General features: G+C 47.4%; 1 pseudogene; it reads left to right on the top strand.

Annotated features, from left to right (window-relative positions):
- The first annotated feature begins 7288 nt into the window (after positions 1-7288).
- LOC127204933 (deoxyuridine 5'-triphosphate nucleotidohydrolase-like) lies at positions 7289-7782 on the top strand (annotated as a pseudogene).
- The last annotated feature ends 8723 nt before the right edge of the window (positions 7783-16505 follow it).

A 16505-nucleotide genomic window follows, 5' to 3' on the forward strand; every position in this document is an offset into this window, starting at 1 on the left:
AGGTAAAGGTGCTTGCCACTCAATTTGATGAGCCAAGTTCAATCCCTGGAATCCACACAGTAGAACTGGCATCTTTTTACATCTACATGTGCACTGTGGCACGCACACGAGCACGTGTGTGTGTGTGTGTGTGTGTGTGTGTGTGTGTGTGTGTGTGTACTAATAGAAAGATGCAATTTAAATTTTATTTATTTTTTTGGTTTCTTGAGATAGGGTTTCTCTGTGTATTCCTGGTTGTCCTAGACTCGCTTTGTAGATCAGGCTGGCCTCAAAAATCACAAGAGATCCGCCTGCCTCTGCCTCCTGGAGTGCTGGGATTATAGGCACACGCCGCTGTACCTGGCTCAAAAATGAATTCTTGAAGCAATATGTTATCTTCTTTACTGGATCACCACAGGCAACTGTCTAGAAAAGGTTACCAGAAGAAGAGGAAGGGCTCTGCATGAGAAAAGAAGTGCTGTGTGGGTGGGATCCAAGAAAGAAGATTTAGGAAGGATGCTACTTTCCATAGTGCTTTACCATCACCACAGATGTTTGCAATTCATGGGAGAATTGGTTGTTCCCGAGTAGCCATGCCTCCTTAAGGGTTTCTTCATCTAGCCGGTGTCCATTTCTTGGCTCACCAGTTCTTCTCCGTTCTTTCTGGTTGGCAGCTCCAAATGCCATCGTCACAGGCACTATCTGCTGGTGACTGTTTTGTTTTTTCACCTGCGGGTGTGTCTGCACCTGTGCCAGATGTCCTTAGTTGGCCTCTACCTCCCGCTCTGTAGTCTCTGTCAGTGGGTTATAGCTCAGGGGCAGGGTGTGGGTGAATCCTGGACCACATCTCCAAGCACTGAATAAACAAACAGAAACTGCCTTGCTGGTATCTGCTGGCGAGCCGCCAGGGACATCAAACAGTCTGAAGTGAGTGTGACGGTTCCCTGCCAACCCCACTGCTCGCTTTGTCCTCCTCGGTCTCTGTAAATAGGGCTACCGCCCACCTCACCATCCCACCTGGGATCTCTGTGTCCACACTGACTCCTTCCCAGCTCTTAGCCCCTCTCTCCCTCCTCCTGCTCCGTCAGCTCTGTCTTCCTCCCACTCTCCCCTCACCCTTCAGCCTCCCTGCCTTTAGTCTGATCTATCGCTTATAAGCAAAATCTAATCACGAAGCTGAAGCTGTTAAACGAGGAACTTTCATTTCACCTCCACCGAGGCTGCATTCACATAATAGCCACATTTCTTGTGTGGTAGGAAAGATTTTCCATAATCAGTTCCTAGCCTGCCTGTTTGCTCCTCCGACCACCGCTCAAAACCTACTAGCACTTTTCTTTCTCTTTTCTTGTTTTATTCCTTCCTTCCTTTCTTTCTTTCTCTCCCTCCACCTCTTCCTTCTCCTCCTCTTCTTCAAAGATTTATTTATTTATTATGTATACAGTGTTTTGCCTGCATGTACACCTGCACGCCAGAAGAAGATCACATTATAGGTGGCTGTGACCCATCATGTGGTTGCTGGGAATTGAACTCAGGACCTTTGGAAGAGCAGCCAGTGCTCTTAACCTCTGAGCCATCTCTCCAGCCTCTCTTTTTTCTTTGAGACAGGGTCTCACTCTGTAGCCCGGGATTGCCTGGAATTTTCCATTTAGGCTGGCCTCAAACTCATAGAGATCCACCTGCCTCTGCCTCCAAAGTCCTGGGATTATAGGTTTGTGCCACCACACCCAGCATCTTATTAATTCTCCTAAAATGCTCTTTATAGCTCCCTGCTTTTACTTCCCCAGACATTCTCCCCAGCTACCTCCTCTGTGAACTTTGTAGAGGCTTTGATTTTTAATCTTTCTCACTTCCCAAGAGCAAAGGCTTTATCTTCCTCTTTTTTATAATCCCAGATCCCCAACCCAACCCCTTGTATTGCCTACTTGTTAGTAGGTACCCAATACATTGACTGATGAATGAAAGATGTACTTAAAGTTTACCATTATTATTTGCATAAATGCACAAAAACATGTATATAAATGTGCATGCCTGGACATCAGAGGACAACTTTGTGGAGTCAGTTTTCATCATCCACCTTTACGTGGATTTCAGGGACAAAATTCAGGTCACCAGGCTTTTGTAGTGAGCCTTTTACCATTGAGCCATCTGGTCAACCTTGAGTTGTGCATCTCTTCCGAACTCTTTCTGTGTTCTGCTAACTTCAGATACTGTCAGCAGAGTTCAGACTAGGCCCTTTCAACAAGAGAGCTCTCCTCTCACCGTCTTCCCTGTTTCTTACCATCCTTTCATCCTTTTTTCTACCTCCCCTCCTCAGTTGGCAGGCCTGTGCTACGTGGGTGATGGTATGCATGATAAAATATCTAAGCCTTTGATTTGATTCTGTTCTTAATTTTCATCCTGGTCTTTGTAGACTTTAATAAATAAGCACGCATTGTCTGTCTTCATTGGGCTGCAATTAGAGCAAGAAGATTCTATTACAGCTCAGAATCGTCTGAACAAACAGGGGAGGCGGGACGTCAAAACTTTGCGGGAGGAAAATGCTTTTCAGGGTCTTGGAAGACGCTTGCTCGCCCTGATCTTCTGGCTTTGATCTTTAAGACTCCATTAAACAAGGCATTAGCTTTAACAAGCTCTTGTGCCTGTGCCAAGGGTGTATGCCAAAAGGTCATATTAAGGAAAAGACAATCACAGTAACAAAAATAACAACTGCATATTGCTGTCAGAGTCAGACAACCCATCTGGAGATGGGTTTTCTCAGCAGGGACAAGGCAGGAGGAGCCATGGCTGTGACCAAAAGACAGGCAAGCAGATAACCTCTGAGCATGGTTAACCCAGAGTAACACCCTCTGCCGCTGCTGTAGCAATAGGAAAAGTGGGGACAGGAGAGATGGGAGCTGCCCCTGCAAACCTGTAACATGAGTGTATCAGAAGGCGCTGTTGGCCGAGATGTCAGAATCTCTTTTCCTTACTTGTAGCACCTGGGATTGAACCCAGCTTTTCACATGCGCCTTCTACCACTAAAGAATACCCTGGTCCCAAGAGGCCCCACTTCTAAGCACTCCCCACCTTACCAATGCACACAGTCACGGCCTTAGGTGCACACTCCTTCTAAGCACTCCGCATCTTACCAGCGCACACACTCACAGCCTCAGGCACACGCTCCTTCCTCTGAGCCTCCGTCCACTTCTGGTTCACTGTCTGCTGAAAACTCAGGGAGAAGCCTATAACTAGGGGTTGAGGAGCTGGCTCGGTGTATAAAGTACTTGCTGTGCAAGCACAAGGACCGAAGTTCAGATCCCCAACATCCACCTAAAAAATTCGGTACTGTGGCATGTGTCTATAACTCAGTGCTGGGGATTAGAGACAGTAGATCCCTGGGGCTTGCTGGTCAGTCAGCATAGCACACACGCACATGCGTGTGCACACACACACACAGAAGGGAGAGACTATAATTATAGAATTACAATGTAGACGTCTGATTTGATTTAATATACCTGGATAGAAAATGAAAAAAATAAAAGTAATATTTTTGAATCCATGTACGGTGGTTTGAATAGGAATGCCTAGAAATGGCCCCCATGGGCTCATATATTTGAATGCTTGCTCATGAGAGAGCAGCAACACTACTTGACAGGGATTAGGAGGTGTGGCCTTGTGGGAGGAAGTGTGTTCCTGGGGGTGGGCTTTGGAGTTTCAGAAGCCTAAGCCAGGCCCAGTGGCTGCCTCTCTTCCTTCTGCCTCTGTATCTGGATACAAAATTCTCGCTGAGTGTGGTGGCACACGCCTTTAATCCCAGCACTCGGGAGGCAGAGGCAGGTGGATTGCTGTGAATGTGAGGACAGGCTGGTCTACAAAGTGAGTCTAAAATAACCAAGACTACACAGAAGAAACCTTGTCTTGAAAAACCAAAAAAAAAAAAAAGTCTCCTTCTCCATCACTGTGCCTGCCTGCATCCCACCATGCTCTCCCCTGCCCCCAGCCCCCGAGGATAATGGGCTAAAGCTCAATTAGATGCTTTGTTTTATAAGAATTGCATGGTCATTGTGTCTCTTCACAGCAATAGAACACTGACTAAGACACCATGGTAGCCTTTTAAGCAGCCAGACTATACTGATAATCAAAGGACATACCTTCTCCTAGCTCGCTTTCAAAGTATTGCCTCTAGCAACCTCCATTTCCTCTACAAACACTGTGGTGTGACTCCTGATAACCCTTTTCCTAAAAAGACACCAAGCCTTGAAACTCCTTGGACTACATCTGTGGGGTCCCAATCTACATCCATCCTGTTCGTGTGGACAATGACAACAGTGGTCTTTGTAGGACCAGACAGCAGGGGGCAAGTGGTCTTTTGTTCAGCAGCTGTGCAGCCTTCTTCTTTCCCCTCCCTCTGTTTTCTTTTAGACAGGGACTCACTATGTATCCCTGACCAGCCTGGAATCACTATGTTCACCAGGCTGACCTTGAACTGACAGAGATCCACCTGCCTCTGCCTCTGCCTCCTGAGTGTTAAGATCCCACCTGGCTCTTCTTTGCTTCTTATGAACACCACACCCGTCCCCTACAAGCCCTTATTAGCGGCTGAGCCCACCGAGTCCCAGATTCTTGATGACAGGATAGAGAATACACTGCCAGTCCTCAAGCTCAGTCCTTTAACTCCTACCTTCTTCCTGTCTGTTTGTTTCTTAGGGGAAGCTGACCACAAACCAAGGGGCTTGAAACAACAGATATTTATTCTTTCACAGTCCTGCACTCAGAAGCTCCAAACCAAGATGTCAGCTTAGAGAGAGAATTTTAGTCTAAGTCCTTTGTTAGTGTCAGGGACCCCAGGCTATCCTTGATATTCTTGGTTTATTTTATTTTATTTTAGAGATAGGGTTTCTTTTGTAGTCCTGGCTGTATTCTTGGTTTTAGATGCCTTGATCTCTAACCTCTTTTTAAAAATTGCAATAAACACACATCTACTTTTATTTTTATTTTATTTTATTTTATTTTTTGAGACAGGGTTTCTCTGTGTAGCCTTGGCTGTCCTGACCTCACTTTGTAGACCAGGCTGGCATTGAACTCACAGCAATCCACCTGCCTCTGCCTCCCAAGTGCTGGGAGTAAAGGTGTGTGCCACCACGCCCGGCACATCTACTTTTAAATGAAGATGAAAGGTGCTACGTGTTCCCCATGGGATGTTAAATAACTACCTCTGTTTTTACATATCCTTCTCCCTTCCCCGCATCTGTGTGTTTTCCCCCTTATATAACATTTATTGATTATTTGGGAGTCTTCCCAGGTCCACACCCCCTTCCTTATGACCTCCCTAAAGAAAAGAAAAGAAGAAGAAGAAGAAGAAGAAGAAGAAGAAGAAGAAGAAGAAGAAGAAGAAGAAGAAGAACAAGAATTACCTAGTCCAATCTGTGTCCCCCTTATACTCACGGGAACATGATCCAACTCCCGGTGGCCAGCTCCTTAAAGAAAACTGAGTCGTTACCCACCCACTCCCCTGCCAGAAGCCATCAACTGTGAAGAAATACACTGCAGGCTCCTGATCAAGATTTTAAGAGTTCTTTTTAATGGTTTCCTGTCTAGACTGTTTATTTTGGGGAATGTGGTTGTTGGGGGGGGGGCGGAGGTTATCACAGAAGCCTTCTACGGTCCTCATTCTCAGCTGTGAGTCTGAAGTCACCAATACCATGGCAAAAGAAGCTTCCATGTCCTTTACAGTCAGTGGCAGCTTGGATCATGGACTTCCACACGACTTCTGGCATCTACACAGTCCACAGACACCATCATGGCTTTCAGACATCAACCAGCCACAGACACCAAAGGTGGCAGCACAAAGTACGGACATCTTTATGGCTTCCAGTGGCAGCATGGCCCACTGGCATCAACATGTCTTCAGGTAGCAGCACAGACCCCAGGGCATCTCTATGTTTTTAAAAGAATAGCGGCTGGGCTGTGGTGGTGCACGCCTTTAATCCCAGCACTCGGGAGGCAGAGGCAGGCCTGGTCTACAAAGTGAGTCCAAGACAGCCAAGGCTACCCCGAACTCTCATGAGAGCAGACAGTAAAGAGAAGCTGCTTAAGAGCTCAGCGCAGTGAGAGAGCAAGAGAGATTGTGGAGTTCAGAGACAATTTTTTTTTCAAGCAGAGCCATTCAGTGAGAAGCAGAGAGAAGCCAGTTTGAATCAGTCAGCTTGGAGAGGAGTTTTGAGCCAGAACAACTGAGTTGAACCAGCCAGCCAGAGTTCAGAAAAAAAAAAAAAAAAAAAAAAACAACCCAGAAAAGAGCCAGTTATTCAGCAGTAAGTCTTGGAGGCTGAAAACTTTCAAAGCCTTGGCTAACAAATGGAGGTTGGAATCTGAAGCCTTCGAGGTCCAGGCTTGCAGAAGATTAGATTATATGGAGGCTAGAAGCTTCCAGGCCCTAGGCCTAGGGATAATTAGGTAGAAACTCTCTGGGTTCAGCCCAAGCCATGTATTTGTGTAAGAAGCAGAAAAGCAAGCTAAGCAGGTGCACTCCTTTAATCCCAAGCACTTGGGAGGCACAGGCAAGTGAATCTCTTATGAGTTCAAGACCAGCCTGGTCTACAGAGTGAGTTCCAGGACAGCCAGAGCTATACAAAGAAACCCTGCCTTGAGAAACCAAAAATAAATAAAGAAACATGTACCATAGCACCTATATTTACATGGGTTCTGGGGGGTTCAAACTCAGATCTTCCTGTTTGCACAGTAAACGCTTTACTTACTGAACCATCTCTACAGCCCAGGAAGGAAAGGGTCGTTGTGGTGTGTCCAGGCCGGAGAGTTCATCAAGGCCGAGAAAGCACAGCAGAAGGAGTGGGAGGCAGCGGTCACCCTGTGGCCACAGGCAGGTGTAGAGGGCAATGAATAGTGATGCTTAGCTTGTCTGTGATCCTGTGGCAAGATGGGAGGTGGGCCAGCTTACTGGTGTATGCCTGGTAACACACACACACACACACACACACACACACACACACACACACACATCTCTTTGGTTGTGAGCCTACCCTTTAATGGCTGAGCCATCTCTCCAGCCGTAAGATCCTATCTCAAACAAGGTAGAAAGCAAGGACTAGGGGCTGGAGTGATGGCTCAGAGGTCCTGAGTTCAATTCCCAGTAACCACATGGTGGCTCACAACCATCTATGCTGAAATCTGATGCCCTCTTTTTCTGGCCTGCAGGTGTACATGCAGCTAGAGCACTGATACACATTAAAAAAAAAAAAAAAAAGTCAGGTTTTTTTCAGCTTACCAGCTCCTCCGCTCCCAGCATTCGGCTTTCCTTCCTTTTGCCGCCATGCTCTGCTCGGAAGATGCTGCTCTGTGAGCAATAGGGCTTGGGCGGAGGATGGCGCCTCTCTACGCGCTGCGCGCGGCTCTCGGAGCACGCCACGGCGCCCACTCGTGGATCCGCGCGTGCCGCAGGCTACAACCTGTGCAGTGCCTGTGATTATACGATTCCGCCCATGGAAAGAGCCGTTGTGAAGACAGACATTCAGACAGCTGTTCCTTCTGGCTGCTATGGAAGAGTAGCCCCACGGTCCGGCTTGGCGGTAAAGCACTTTATAGATGTGGGAGCTGGTGTCATAGATGAAGATTATAGAGGAAACGTTGGTGTTGTGCTGTTTCATTTTGGAAAAGAGAAGTTTGAAATTAAAAAAAAAAAAAAAAGATGATCGAATTGCGCAGCTCATTTGTGAACAGATTTTTTTTATCCGGACTCAGGAGTTCAAAGCCCTGGATGACACTGAAAGGGGCTCACGAGGTTTTGGCTCCATGGGAAAGAAATAAAAGTTTGCTTGAAGTAGTTTGCTATTTCAATGCTGTAAACAGGAGCTTTCATTCTGGAAGCATTTCATGTTCTAATGATGGGAGAAAGGAGCCCAGTTAGGATCACATTGGAACTACGTTGTCTCTGGTTGATGGTGCCTGAAAATCTGCATTGTGAGGATGGCATTGACATGTAGACTTGTAAAACCAAATGTACAATTAGATTTTTTTGTTGTTGTTCTATTCTTTAAATTATAGCCCTCAACTGGTTTTGCTTTAAAAAAAAAAAAAAGTCAGCCAGAAAAGAGTCAGCCTGTGGATCAAATGTGGTCCTTGATGAGAAAGAAAGAAAGAAAGAAAGAAAGAAAGAAAGAAAGAAAGAAAGAAAGAAAGAAAGAAAGAAAGAAACAAAGAAAGAAAGAAAGAAAGGACCAGTACCCACATTTGGACATGTGTATTCTCTCTCTCTCTCTCTCTCTCTCTCTCTCTCTCTCTCTCTCTCTCTCTCTCTCTCTCTTCCTCCTCTTTCTCCTCCTCTGGAAGTCAAAACCTTTTCTTCCTTAAATAGTTTTCATCAGATATTTTCGTCAAATCAGCAAGACAAGTTACTAATCGCAGTCTCATTCCCACACTTTCTTCCCTCTTGGGGACACGCCACCCTCAGTGACTGTATTAGTCACCTTTCCTATTGCTTTAAGGAAACACTTGAGAGAAGCAATTCAAAGTCATTGGCTCACAGCTGGGTCCTTCATGGAAGGGAGGCAGACCTCCTCAGAGGCTGTTGAAGCACATTGCAGAATCCCTCCTGTACTTGTAGCAGGACCAAGATGCAGAGAGAATCACAACCCAGAATGGGGGTTCGTTTACCCTCCAGGACCTAGCCCCTCCAGCCAGGTTAGATCACCTCCCTAAACCCTACCATGAGCTGGGAACCAAGCATTTAAAACAGGAGGCTGTGGGGTAGGGGTAGCAGGTCATTTCACACTCAAACCCTATGGCTGGCTTTTCCTATCAATCTTGACAGCACAGTAGTTGAACTTATTTTTACCTCCCGTTCTCTGACTTCCAGTTGCTTTTTCTGCACTTTCTTTCCCTCCATGCGGACACACCGACTTCTGTCGCTTGCTGCTCCTGTCATTTACTAAAGGAAACCACACTCCCAGGAGGATGGGGATCACAACAAAACCTGTTCCCGCGGCAAGTGCGCATAATCGGAGGAGGGCCTGGTGAAGCTTTAAGCTTTACCCGAGCTTTGTGGACCCACCCTCCTTAGGCTCAGGAACGGATTCCTCCTCTCACTGAGAAAATTGGGTGATGAAGCTTCAAGGATCGGAGTAACAGGCACACCACCTCATCTCTCTTCCATCACAAAGCCAGCCTACCTGCTCGCAGCTCTTGTGGCCGCTTGCTCCCTCCGCTCTCTCTGCTCTCTCCGCTCTCTCCGTGCTCCCTTCCCCTACTTGAATGCTTGCCATCCTGTGTTAAAACAAGTCCTGCTGTGACCCTGTTCCTTTAAAGTGGGCCTTGGGAAGGGTGCCTGTAATCTCAGCACTCTGGAGGCGAAGGCAGGGAGCTCTTTAACACTTGCTTGGGCTACTTTGTGAGAATTCATTCCTACCCACCCCCCCACACCTCCCCCACCCCGTGGTCCACACTCTCCTTCCATTTCCCATTGTCTTAGCGTTTCTGTTGCTGTGAAGAGACACCATGGCTGAGGCAACTCTTGTAAAGGAAAGCGTTTAATTGGGATGGGGTTTACAGTTTCCGCGGTTGGTTAGTTCGTTGTCATCACAGTGGGACGCAAGGCGGCAGGCAGGAAGAGAGATAGGGACGTTGGGTCTGGCTTGAGTAATCTGACACTTCAAAGCCCACCTCCACTGACACACAAAGCCATAGGCCCTAATCCTTTAAAATAATGCCATCTATATGAGCCCATTGGGGGGGGGGGCATTTCCATTCAAGCCTCCACACCCATGCTGCAGCCACTTTCTTCATGGAGCAATCCAGACCCTTCAGGTGAACTCAGTTACTCTCTCCTCTCTCTTCAATCCCAACTCTGTTCACTCAAGATGCCTGTCCTGCTTGGCATTTCCGTTATTTTCTATGCCAGGTTTGTAGTAGAATGGGGGGCGGGGTTTCTGACCTTCCACACCACACCACACCCCCAGCATTCTATTAATGTCTGCCCTGTGTGTGACTACTGTGGAAAGCCAGCTGGTTGTGGGCCACACTGCATTCCACTCGGCCTTGCTGAGGTGTCTGTGCCCTCAGTGCAGCTGAACGCATGAGTGAACTACAGGGGCCTTGAGAGGCAGCTCAGACGAACATCCTGTGGTCTCCCAGGGTCGCGGCCTCCATGGCTGCTGTCAATGAACACCAGCAACTGGTGACACTTTGCCCAGGGGAAGGGGACAGGGAGCTGAGAGAGGAGCTCTTCCAGTGGTAGCCGTGTTTCTTTGCTCACTTGAGACTAGCGCGGATACAAGATGACATATGACTACGCGGGCTCCGATTCACGTGGAGTGTATGGGACCATAGTGTGAGGATGAGGACCAGGACATAACCCATCCGCACCCACTCCGTTACCTCGTGTGTCTCCTCACACCCACCGTCAAGTCTCCCTTCTCATTCTCTGGGATACTGATTATTGATCACCGTCAGGCCACAACAACTTACAGAAGAAAGAATTTGTTTGGGCTTACAATTCCAGAGGGAAAAGAGTTTGTCATGAAGGGGAGGTGTGCAGCGAGCAGTAAGTATGGTGGCTGGAGAAAGATGGAGCTGGGAGGGCACATCCTTTCCCATAAGCCTGGAGAGAGAGAGAGAGAGAGAGAGAGAGAGAGAGAGAGAGAGAGAGAGAGAGAGACAGACAGACAGACAGACAGACAGAGACAGAGACACACAGAGAGAAAGAGACACAGAGACAGAGATAGAGGGAGAGAGAGACAGAGAGAGATGGAGAGAGACACACAGACAGAGAGACAGAGGGAGAGAGAGAGAAAGACAGAGAGACAGAGACAGGGAGAGGACGAGAGAAAGACAGAGAGAGATAGACACAGACAGAGAGACAGAGAGAGGGAGACACACACACACACACACACACACACACACACACACACACACAGAGAGAGAGAGAGAGCAGATTGAAAGTAGGCAAAGGAAACAATGTAGGCTTCACTCTCAAAGCTGCACCCAGAAACACGTGTTCCCGCCCACACTGAACCTCCCCAAACAGTGCCACTAGCTGGGGGCTAAATGTTCAAATGCCAGAGACCGTGGAGAGCCTCTTTCTTTCCTTCCTTCTTTCTCTCTTACCGCCCCCCCCCCTTTTTTAAATAAAAGAAAATTGATTTATATAACCCACAGTGTTGAAGACTGACAGCCCAAGGCTGGATAAACTTTGATGACGAGTCTCCGATGAGGCACTTCTGTCTATGCCACAGCATGAATCACTGGCATCGCATAGCCAACAAGAACAGTGGACTGCAGAAGTCACATAGCAAGACAAGCTATAGGCCAAGCAGGTACTGAGCTCCCATGCCCCAGCTCACGTGGAGGCTCATTCTTTCTTCCAAGAATCGCAATAGCATGCCCAGTGGTGATCCTTCCATGTGCACATCACCTTCTACTAGATCCCACCTTTCAATATTCTTTATTCTCCCGCCCCCCCTTTTTTGTTTTGTTTTGTTTTGTTTTTTGTTTTTTCGAGACAGGTTTTCTCTGTGTAGCCTTGGCCATCCTGGACTCACTTTGTAGACCAGGCTGGCCTTGAACTCACAGCAATCCGCCTGCCTCTGCCTCCCGAGTGCTGGGATTAAAGGCGTGCGCCACCATGCCCAGCCCAAAAAACATTTCTTATTTAAGCCACTACAGACACTTACAACCTGCCAGGTCCTAAGGATCTGAACAGCACTGCGTCGTAGCTACATGCTCTGCCCACTTTGTATGGTCTCGATAACCTGGTCACACAGCCCTAGCATCCCATTTTACAGAGAAACCCACCGCCTGCACTGCCCACACAACTGGCAAGCAGCAACACGCTTCCTCAGGCCCGCACAGTGCTCAGGTCCGCGCTGAGAGCATTATCCCACATTGCATTCCTCCCCCCAGCAAGGCCAGTGCGACTCTTAGTTTTCAGGCATAGAGTTCTAATTCTCTCTCTCTCTCACGTGACTCACCAACTATCACAAAATACGTGTGTGTGGGAGGAGGGCATTTAAGGGGAAGAAGAGTGATTAAAAAAGAGAGTGACAGCTCCAAGCTTTTGCTAGAGTCCATCTGGCTTGACTAAGCGCGAGGCTATGGATGTTTTCATCTCTATAGTGTCTGTAAGAATGTGCTGAGTGCTGGGTGGTGGTGGTGCTCACCTTTAATCCCAGCACGTGGAAGGTAGAGGCAGGTGGATCGCTGTGAGTTTGAGGCCAGCCTGGTCTACAAAAGAAGTCCAGGACAGTCAAGGCTACACAGAGAAACCCTGTCTCAAAAAAAAAAAAATGTGCTGAGCAGTGTCGTCCACATTTCCAGCTGTCTGCCTCTGTAGGGACAATGCAGAGGCAGCTGGTACAGGTCCTCTCCCCACCTCTCCCCACTGTGGGCATTGTGGGAATGCTATGTCTGAGCTGTGCAGTGCTCTGTATGCGCTACACTTGGTAGAGCAATGTCTGATGCCAAAAGATGAGTGAGTGGGACAAGAGCGATGGATGACTCAGCAGCACTGAAATGATGACTCGGGAGTATTGGCCTAGCCTGGTGTGGTGGTGCTCGCCTTTAATCCCAGCACTCAGGAGGCAGAGTCAGGACAACCACTGTAAGTTCAAGATCAGCCTGGGAACCCTTGTCTCAGAAAACTAAAACACCCCAAGCCAACCTACCACTGCCCCCCTCCTCCCAAAAAACCCAACCCCTCCCCACCAATGACATTGACTATTCTTGCAGAGGACCTAGGTTTGGTTCCAAGCACACACATGGCAGTTCATGGTCTCTATAACACCTGTTCCAGGGGATCTGATACCTTCTTCTGGTCTTTTGGACAACACATACTGGGACATATATATATTCAGGCAAAACATTCATATAAACAAAATAAAATGAATCTTTAAAAAAAAATGAGCAAATGATTTTGGTAACTTTCACAATTTTCAAGTCTGGAATTGTGATACAATAGCTCAGCAATACAGCAGTAGCCCAGTGTTAAGTCTCAGAATCAGGTGTGTGCGGCACATACACACATGCACACGCGCGCGTGCAAACACACACACGCACACACAGGTTCCTGTGAAGGTTTAATGTGACATTTTAGGCAAAACTTGAACAGTCTTCAATAAAAAGGCATGAAAATCATGAGCGAGCACAGGCAGGAAAGGATGTTTTTTTGTTTTGTTTTTGTGGCATCTTATTTGTCTATAGAGGTCTTTCAAAGTGAGTCTCTGAAAAGTTTTAAGATTGGAATGATCTAAAACATCCTTATAACTTTTTTTAAAGAGAAAAGTTTGAAAAAAAGGGGGTTGGGGGTAGAGTTCATCGGCACAGAGCATGCTCAGTAAGCCTGAAGTGCTGGGTTTGGTGCCAGCACATGCTCACTGCAGAAGGCATTTCTGTTGAAAGCATTGAAGTATTTTTAGCAGGGTCTGGATGCAGTTCATTTCCTGATTCTGCCTGCCAGTCTCCCCTAAGCACCAAAAGTGCATCAGCCTACTTTGTGGTTTCCCCAGCTGCTCTCTAAGCGCCTCGGCTTCTTGGTTGTAGATTTAAAGAGAAATCCTACCTAAATAGAGTTGTTTTTATTTTTATTTTTTACTTTTTTTTTCTTTTCCTTTTTTTCAGGGCTGAGGCCTGAACCCAGGGCCTTGCACTTGCTAGGCAATCTCTCTACCGCTGAGCTAAAACCCAAACCTTAAATAGCACTTTAATTACATTTAAAATATGACTTTAGATGATGGTCTACCTGCCAAACTCCACATCAAGACTTGTTTGGTTTTAAAAGAGAGGCAGGGAAGAGCCTAGACATCTTGCCGCCTCAGCCAGAGATTGCTCCTTTGCCAAACAGTCTGAGCAGAGGAGTGGAGGCCACCGGGGAGTTGTGGGGGGAGGTAGAGTGTTGCTTCTGGCCACCGGCAGTATTGCTCTACACAGGAGGAAGGGCAAAGAAAGTTAATGAGAGACACAGGGAAGATGTTTGACGGTGCAGATCCGAGGCTTTGTCGGGTCACTCATCCACTCTCTGCCTCAGCTATTAAGCTAGTGTGTGCTGAGCAGGCAGATAACCTGAGGATGAATCCTTCGGCCACATGAGTCAGTGCTGTGAACTGGACTTGTGAACGGTCCAAGGCAACACGGTGTGGATTTGCCAACACTTAACACAGGGCAGCACGGAAGAAGGTGCTGGACAGTGACCACGGAGTGAGGGAACCGAAGAAGGCGAGGGGAGAGGGAGGGAGAACTGGAGTCCGAAACCTGCAGCTAGGGGAGTTGGTGTGACTGCAGAACACCCAACAACGGTTCTTGACTTGTCTAAAGAACTTCATGTTCCGGAGTCTTGCTTTTTCCCATAAGCATGTGACCTTGGATGACCTACCCCATTCCAGCTGCCTAAAGGGTCACAACCACATCACCAGACCATGACTTTTGTCATGCCGTGGCCTGTAAAATTGGGATCCATTCTAAAGTTTAAGAAAGAAGCTGGGGTTGAAGCAATCTATTACTACACAGTTGTAAATCTCTTCGTATCTAAAAGACAGAAACCAGATAACCCTGTTGAACAAACACTGTGTTTTCTGCGTAGCGGTGTGCACCTCACATGGGATCCGCTGGTTAAACTATAACCTTACACCTTGTGCTTCGGCGAGCCACTCTTTCTCCTGCTGGCCTTCAGGAAGCTACAGTGACGATTTAGTGTTCGATTTGGAAATTAGTCAGGTTGTCAAGTTTTGGAAGTTATTAGTTTGGAAAGACTTTTAGTAAATGTGCTAAACTTTCTCCCTCACATTTTATAAAAACATGATTATTACTGAATGTCTTATGGCTTCTTTCTTTCTTTCTTTCTTTTCTTTTTTTCTAAGACATGGTTTCTGTGTGGCCTTGGCTGTCCTGGACTCCTTTGTAGACCAGGCTGGCCTCGGACTCACAGCGATCCACCTGCCTCTGCCTCCCTGAGTGCTGGGACTGCAGTGGTGTGCCACCACCGCCTGGCGTCTTAGGGTTTCTATCGCTGTGAGGAAACATCGTGACCAGAAGGACCCTGGGGAGGGAGGAAGTTTGCTCACACTTCCACCTCACAATTCATCCTCAAAGGCAGCCAGGGCAGGAGCTCAGGCAGGAACCTGGAAGCAGTATCTGACGCAGAGGCCGTGGAGAAGTGCTGCTTCCTGCCTTGCCTCTTATCGCTTGCTCAGCCCATGTTATAGCACCCAGGACCACCAGCCAAGATTGTTGCTACCCATAATGGCTCTTGGACCCACTCCCATCAACCACAAAGTAAGAAAATGTCCTACAGGCTTGCTGGTCTCCCGCCTGACCTGCTGAATGATTTCTCCTGAATGACTGTAGCTTGTGGTAAGTTGAAGCAAAAACTAACCAGGACAGTGGACATATAAATAAGAGTTTTTAAGGCTATTTGAGCATGGTCGAACTCCCGGTGGACAGCTCCCTACAGAAAACTGAGTCCTTGCCTTTACTCATCCTTGCTGGAGGCCATCAACCCTGAAGAGCTACACTTCAGCACCCTTGTCACAAGCTTTATGAGTTCTGTTTGATGGCTTCCTGTCTTGAATGTTTCTTTTGCAGGTTGGGGGTAGGGGAGAGGGGTGGTCACAAAAGCAGCACACACCATCTGAGACCCTGTCTCAAAAAAAAAAAAAAGAAAGAAAGAAAGAAAGAAAAAGAAAAGCAACAGATGGCCAGTGCATAAAGGTACCAAAAAGACTGATGGCCTGAGTTCTGTCCTCTACACCCAGATAGTGGAAGGAAAAAAAATGACTCCTATATACTGTCTGTTATGTGTTGTGACATGTGTGTGGTGTGCCTCCCTCAATAAATAAACAAACGGGGGGGGGGGGGAGGCCCCCGGGGAGGCAGGAGTGGTGGCACACGCCTTTAATCCTAGCACTCAGGAGGTAGAGGTAGGCAGATCTCTGTGAGTTCGAGGCCAGCCTGGTCTATAAAGCAAGTCTAGGACAGCCAAGGCTACACAGGGAAATCCTGTCTCAAAAAACAAAAAACAAAAAAACCTACCCTTAAAAAAATAAACAAATGAGCAACAACGGGAAAATGAATGCTTTTGGGGGAATATATATATATATATTCCACCCCCCCAACCCATGGGCAAAATATTTTTAGTGGTGGATTAAGGGCAAATTTCAGGGCCTTGAAAAGCTCAGGGAGTATTAGGAGTTGCACCAATTTTCAGTCTTTGTAAAGTCAGGAGAACAAAACAGGTTTAATTTTGGCTGCGGCATCAGCCAGAACTGAATTCAGGTGCTAGCTGTGGTTTCCTGGGGTAACTTGCTGGACTCCTTCACATCTCTCACCTGCGGTGAGGATGGGGCTGAAGCCACACCCCGCTAAATTGTTTGCTGTGATAACAGAGCAGTCATTTCCTTTCTGTTGTTCACCCTGTGCTGCCTCCCAAACCACAGTGCTGCTGTGTTGTGTCCCTGTAACCCTTGTATTCTGAAGGTCTCAAGTGAGCCGGGCTTCCTGTGAGGTGCTTTCAAAGGGAGAGGGTGATTAGGAATCTTCTGCACCAG

Source organism: Acomys russatus, chromosome 21 (genome assembly GCF_903995435.1).
Source record: "Acomys russatus chromosome 21, mAcoRus1.1, whole genome shotgun sequence".
Taxonomy (NCBI): domain Eukaryota; kingdom Metazoa; phylum Chordata; class Mammalia; order Rodentia; family Muridae; genus Acomys; species Acomys russatus.